This window comes from Dendrobium catenatum, unplaced genomic scaffold, assembly GCF_001605985.2.
Source record: "Dendrobium catenatum unplaced genomic scaffold, ASM160598v2 fragScaff_scaffold_1595, whole genome shotgun sequence".
In the NCBI taxonomy this organism is placed as follows: domain Eukaryota; kingdom Viridiplantae; phylum Streptophyta; class Magnoliopsida; order Asparagales; family Orchidaceae; genus Dendrobium; species Dendrobium catenatum.
This window is the reverse complement of record NW_021320057.1, coordinates 328,919-335,122: the sequence shown is the minus strand read 5'-3', so window position 1 is coordinate 335,122 and position 6,204 is coordinate 328,919.

The following is a 6,204-nucleotide window of genomic DNA, read 5'->3' as shown; positions in this document are numbered from 1 at the left end:
GGTTTTTTCTGAAAAGCTAAGTTACAGTGAGTATTGCAAACTAAAAAAATATTTCAATAAATAAACTTAATGACACATTCATCTTCCAAATAACGCTTTAAAAAATGAAAATAAATAAGAATATTAATCAAACGATAGATCTATCACGAAACTGAACCATGAAGCACGCAAAGTCGAACAATTGGAGAAGATGAAAAGCAAACCCTAGACAGGCCTACCGCCTACGGCTATAGGAAGAGTATTGACAAAATTAAGGCCATAAAGGAATACTACCTCTGAAGTGGAGTGAAATTAGTAGAGGGAGGCAGTATTCCTTTCTGGCCTTAATTTTGTCAATACTCTTCCGGTTTTTTTTTTAAACCTTTTTTTAATACTCTTCCTGTAGCCATAGGCGGTAGGCCTGTCTAGGGTTTGCTTTTCATCTTCTCCAATTGTTCGACTTTGCATGCTTCATGGTTCAGTTTCGTGATAGATCTATCGTTTGATAAATATTCTTATATATATATATATATATATATATATATATATAAAGCGTTATTTGGAAGATGAAATGTGTCATTGAGTTTATTTATTTAAATATTTTTTTAGTTTGCAATACTCACTGTAACTTAGCTTTTCAGAAAAAAGCCTATCATTATCTGTATGAGAGAAGTGCATGGTAATAACTTTCAGAACGAGCAAACATCAAGTTTGATCGTTGGGTTTTGTACAAAGAAAACTGCAAGCTATTATTCAGCAGTTATCTGATGAGAAATTTGACATAATATCTAAAGTTGCAGAAATATGCAATCTTTTTTTATTTTTCTGGGAGAAATATGCCTTCAACTTAGTTTCAAAGGAAATACCCCTTCTTTGTTATTTCCCCACCATGTAGGAAGAATAATGTTTCACCTCCACAATTGCTTTCATCATCCTTTCATTTGGAATTTCTTTGATCAAATGAAAAAAGGTTAATTTAACAATGAGTTTAATGCATGATTAAAGTTTTTTTTAATGTTTGAACTGTATAACATAAATTAATTCATTTTGATGTGGCTGTAACACAATGCTAGATAAAAATGTTAAAGTGACTGTTTCTAATTTTGTTTAAACTTGTGTTTGAACATATTCGATCATAGTTTGAACATGTGTTTGAACTTATTCAATTAAGGTTCAAACACATGTTCTAACAATGATGAACTTATGCTGTCCCTTTATTTTCTAAAGGTGAATCAAAATTTGAATTTCTTGAACGGCGTGGAGGAGAATTAAAAGAAGGTATTCAAGTTGGTTGCAAATTTAATTTGGAAATTGGGAAAATCATTGATGTTACATAGAAGTATTTCTCTTGAAATTTCTCATAGATCCTATATACAAAATGATAGAGATTGATAAGAACCAATTAGTGCCCAATTGAAGATGATGTGCAATTTTGGTGGAGCACACTCCGCAATTTTAATTCTTCAAATTGAATCATCAATAGATCATGTTCTTGTTTTTTTTTTTTCCTTTCTAGAATGAGATATCTATATTTTTTTGACATAGATCTATCATATGTGTGTCTATTGCTCCCAAAAATATTTCAATTATAGATTTTAATGCCAACGGAAATGATGCAAAATTAGTAGTTCATAATTTTTTGTTGATGTAGGCAATGCTATGGACATAACATTTGCATAAGATGGTGATGTTGTGGATGTACAGGCTGCAAATGATGATGGCTTCATAGATACTTCAATACTAGAACATCCATTAGAGTTCACAACCATATTTTGTGATATGCCTAAAATAAATAAACAAGTGGAACTTTTTAATTTTTATATACATTGGGGCTAAAAGCATCAATTTATGATATATATAACATATGGATGATTTTTATCCTACAAGGTTCAGTGTTTGAAAGTAGATCCAATGCAATGGTTGTTGATATAATGGTCTCATACAGTTTATCCTCAATTCATTTGGAAGTTGGGAAAATTTTTGAGAGTTGAGAAGAGTTAAAGTGGATGCTATATCTATATGTAATGAAAAAGAATTTTAATTTAAAGTGAAAAAAATAGTTAAAGATGTATGCTATATTGGTTGCATTTAAGAGAATGTTCATGATGCTTGCGAGCTATGAAATTAGCAAACTCAAATATGTTGGAAATTAGGTGTCATGAATCAGAATACGCTAGCACTTAGGATGTTAAATCTAAAGACCATAGACAAGCTTAACTATAGCTCATTGGATATATAGCAAGTAAAATTTTATTGATTTAATCTTAGTTTGAAACCAAAGATATTCATATCAATATGAAGGTACACCATGACATTGAATTGCTCTATGAGAAGGATTGATGGTGTTTTTGAGCATGCTATCACTTTTATAAGTGTCCTCCTAGATATGCTTTCATAAATTGCCATCTTCTCTTGGCAAAAATTAGAAATAATTATTGCTCTTCAGCTTTATAGTGCTAGACATTTCAAATATGCTTCTATCTCTACTAAGTGTAAATAAAATATTTTTTAATACACGATGTGGAGGTACTTTACTCATTACATTTACACAAGATGCCTAAACTCATATTTATCTAGTAGCATTTGAAGTAGTTGACTTATAAAATAATGAGTTGTGGATGGATTGGATGATTAGACTAATCAACCCAATGGAAAATTTAGTGTTTGTTTCTAATAGACATAACATAATCTTAAATATTTTAATTAATTTGAGTTTGCCGAGAATATTCAATTTATTCTTTCTGAGCTTACAACTCTCACTAACCTAACCGAATGTCATTCTCTTGATCACACTAAAATTTCCCAATATCACATAAAATGATCTAGGCACAAAGTAATTATTTATATCAAATGTAAAAAAAAATTTAACAAACAAAGGTGATCAATGTGCTTCTACATAGCAAAACCACGTATTTGATTTAAGCCACAACTATCCTTTTGGTCGGAACATTGATTATGATGTCAACAGTCTGATTTGTCTGTTGGAGAGGTGTAAGGACTAGAAGTGATGTGAAACCACATGCAAAAGGAGCTTGATAAGAAATTTAAGAATAATTGACAATGTAATCTCAATTAATAACTTATTGAAATAACAAGCAAATTCATTAAAGAATCTTAATTTTCCACTTGCTTAGGCGAAGGAGCACATGTAGATTAACCAAACCTAGTAAATAAGCAAAAATAGTAGCAATACTAAGAGCTATTAACCAACAATCCACAATTTAATAATGAGAGCTTTCATCCTCATTACATAAGAAATGACCATATATATAGGCCTCAAAATGACAAAGGAAACAAAAGACTAAAATGCCCCTTGGGCTACAATAGCAACCAAATACCCATAAGGGTAAAAACAGAAAAAACTGAAAAATAAAATAAAACTGAAAAATAAAATAAATTACTACATAAAATGACTTAAAATAAAACTCCTGATCGTGGCCGTCGATCTCCGGTGTCTCCGATGGTACACGTGTCGAAATTGCTGACGATGTCCTCATCAAGAAGGAATTGCATAAAATGTTTGATCAATGAGTATGCTTCATATGATAAGTTATTTCATCAGTTTTGTACCTTAACAATGAATCTTTCTAGCATGAACATTCTCAACAATATTTACGAGGCCTTGAAAATATCTAAAATGGAGAGATTTTGTTCATGACGATGTATGGGCATTAGAGAAGAACGCTACACTGAAGCTCTCGGCTTTGATAAAGGGAAAGAGACTTCTTGGGTGTAGTGGATCATCAATACCAAATATAAGCTACATGAGCGCATTGAAAGATATAAGACTAGATTTGTTGCAAAAAGTTTTACACAAATTTATTAGATTGATTATAAATAAACATTTGCACTAGTTGCCAAGATAAATTCAATCAATGTTATTCTCGCTTTGGCTATTAACCTGCACTGATGTTTTCATCGTGATGTCAATAATGCTTTCCTAAAGAATAATTTTGAAGATGAAGTCTATATGATTGTGCCACCTGGATTTGATATAATTAGTTCGAATCCCTGCAAGCTCAAGAAATTATCATATGATCTAAAGCAATCACCAATTGTCTGGTTCAATAGATTCACTACTGCAATTAAGAAGCAGAGGTACTATCAAGGACGGGTTGATAATGCCCTGTTTGGCAAGAAATCATCAATAAGTAAACTAAGGATTCTCTTTGTATATGATGATAATATCTTAATCAATAACAATGAGAAGATATTATCAAACTGAAAAGGATCTTGATAAACAACTTTAAATTAAAAAATCTAGGAGCCTTTAAATATTTCCTCGGTATGAAAATTACTAGTTAAACAAAAGATATGTCTATCTTTTTACAAAAATATACTTTGAACTTCTTAAAATAAATTGTGTGAAATGATGCAAACCTGCTAAAAACCCAATGAATCATATAAATAAAATAGGGTCCAAAAGTGATTCTTCATGGGTGGACAATGAAAAGTATCAACGCTTGATTAGAATACTCATATGCTTTTCCCACATTAGACCTGACATTTGCTTCCTTAGTTAGTGTGGTTAGTTGATATATGAATGACCCTTTTGAAGAACATCTTTATGCTATATATATTATACTAGGATATTTTAAAATGTCACCAGAAAAGGCATATTATTCAAGAAAGGAACTCATAAAACATTGAAATTTTTACCGATGCTAACTAGACAGGATCTCATTAATAAGAGTACACGTTTTAGATATCTTGGGTTTATTGTTCAAAGTGATAGTGAAATAGATGGGGATATTTTTAGTATAATTCAAGTTGTTGGGTTGAATTGGAGGAATGCATCGAGCTTTTTTGTGTGATAGAAAAGTCTCTCTCAAACTTAAGGTAAAATTCTATAAGATGGTAGTGAGACTTGCAATGCTTTATGGCGTAGAATGTTGGTCATTGAAAGAGAAGCATAATATTAAGTGTTGCAGAGATGAGGATGCTTAGGTGGATGAGTGACTTTACTCTTAGAGACATGATACGAAATGAGCTTATATGTGAGAAGGTTGGAGTAGCTCCAATGGAAGATAAGATTAGAGACAATCGCCTTAGATGATTTGGTCGCATAAAACGGATTCCGATGACCTGATTAGGAAAGCAGATGTATTAGATTTGACTTATGTTAAGAAAGGTAGAGGTAGACCTAAAAAGACTTGGTTAGAAAATATTAGAAATGACACAATGGAAAAAAATATTCATGTAGCTAACCCCACATAGTGGGACAAAGTCTTGTTGTTGTTGTTGCTGCTAACCAGACAGGATCTAGAATTGATCGTAAATTCATGTCTTATTATTTAAATAGAGAAATCTAGTCTCTTGGATGAGTAAGAAGTTTATATTAGTTGTTATAAGTAGCACAAATGTTTAGTTTAAATATAGGTAGCACAAATTTAAAAGTTCTTATTAAAGAACCAATAATGATGATGTGTGACAATGAACTACAATAAACATTGCTAAAGATCTTGTCCACCATGAAACACAAAACATATTGAGATTGATGGATATTTCAAGAAAAAAAAAAAGACAGAAGAGATTATCATATTGATCTACACCCCCACAAAATCTCAAACAACTATTTTTTTCACTAATTTGGCAACCTCAAATTTAAGCTTGAAATGATTAATACCCATTCTCTGATGGAGGGCGATTGTGAAAATATGGAGTGTGGACACAAACAAATGAAGAGGCAGATATCATAAATCAAGATGTTAAAGGCTTTGTGCTATAAATATCATGAACCCATTATGGGAAACCACATAAATGGAGGCTGCATTTCCATCGACATTCATGGTTTTCTCCTCTAGTTGGTCCAACAATTCCTTCCTTTCCTGCTGCTTACTTTGAATGTTCCATCCAAATGGCATATTAGGATTTCCATTTTCCTGATTTTCTAGTTATTTATTTCGTAGGAATTTGGGAAAAAAAGTATTTCACCCAATATTTGCATTTACTCTCCTTTCTTTCTACCTCTTGGCCGGTTATCTTTTGACTCTTTATTGGGCCGGTTATCTTTTGACTCTTTATTGGGCTTTGTTTATCATCTATAAATATAATAATTTAGCTTCCTCATTGGAATTAGAAAACAGAGTCCTCCTTTATGTTGTTCCAACAGTTCCAACATGTCTTTCTCCTTTATGCTTTATTTTTCAACATTCTTTTAGGAATTATGTTACATTGAGTGTGTTATGGTAGAAAAATTCAAGCATATCATGCCTTGTCTTGCCC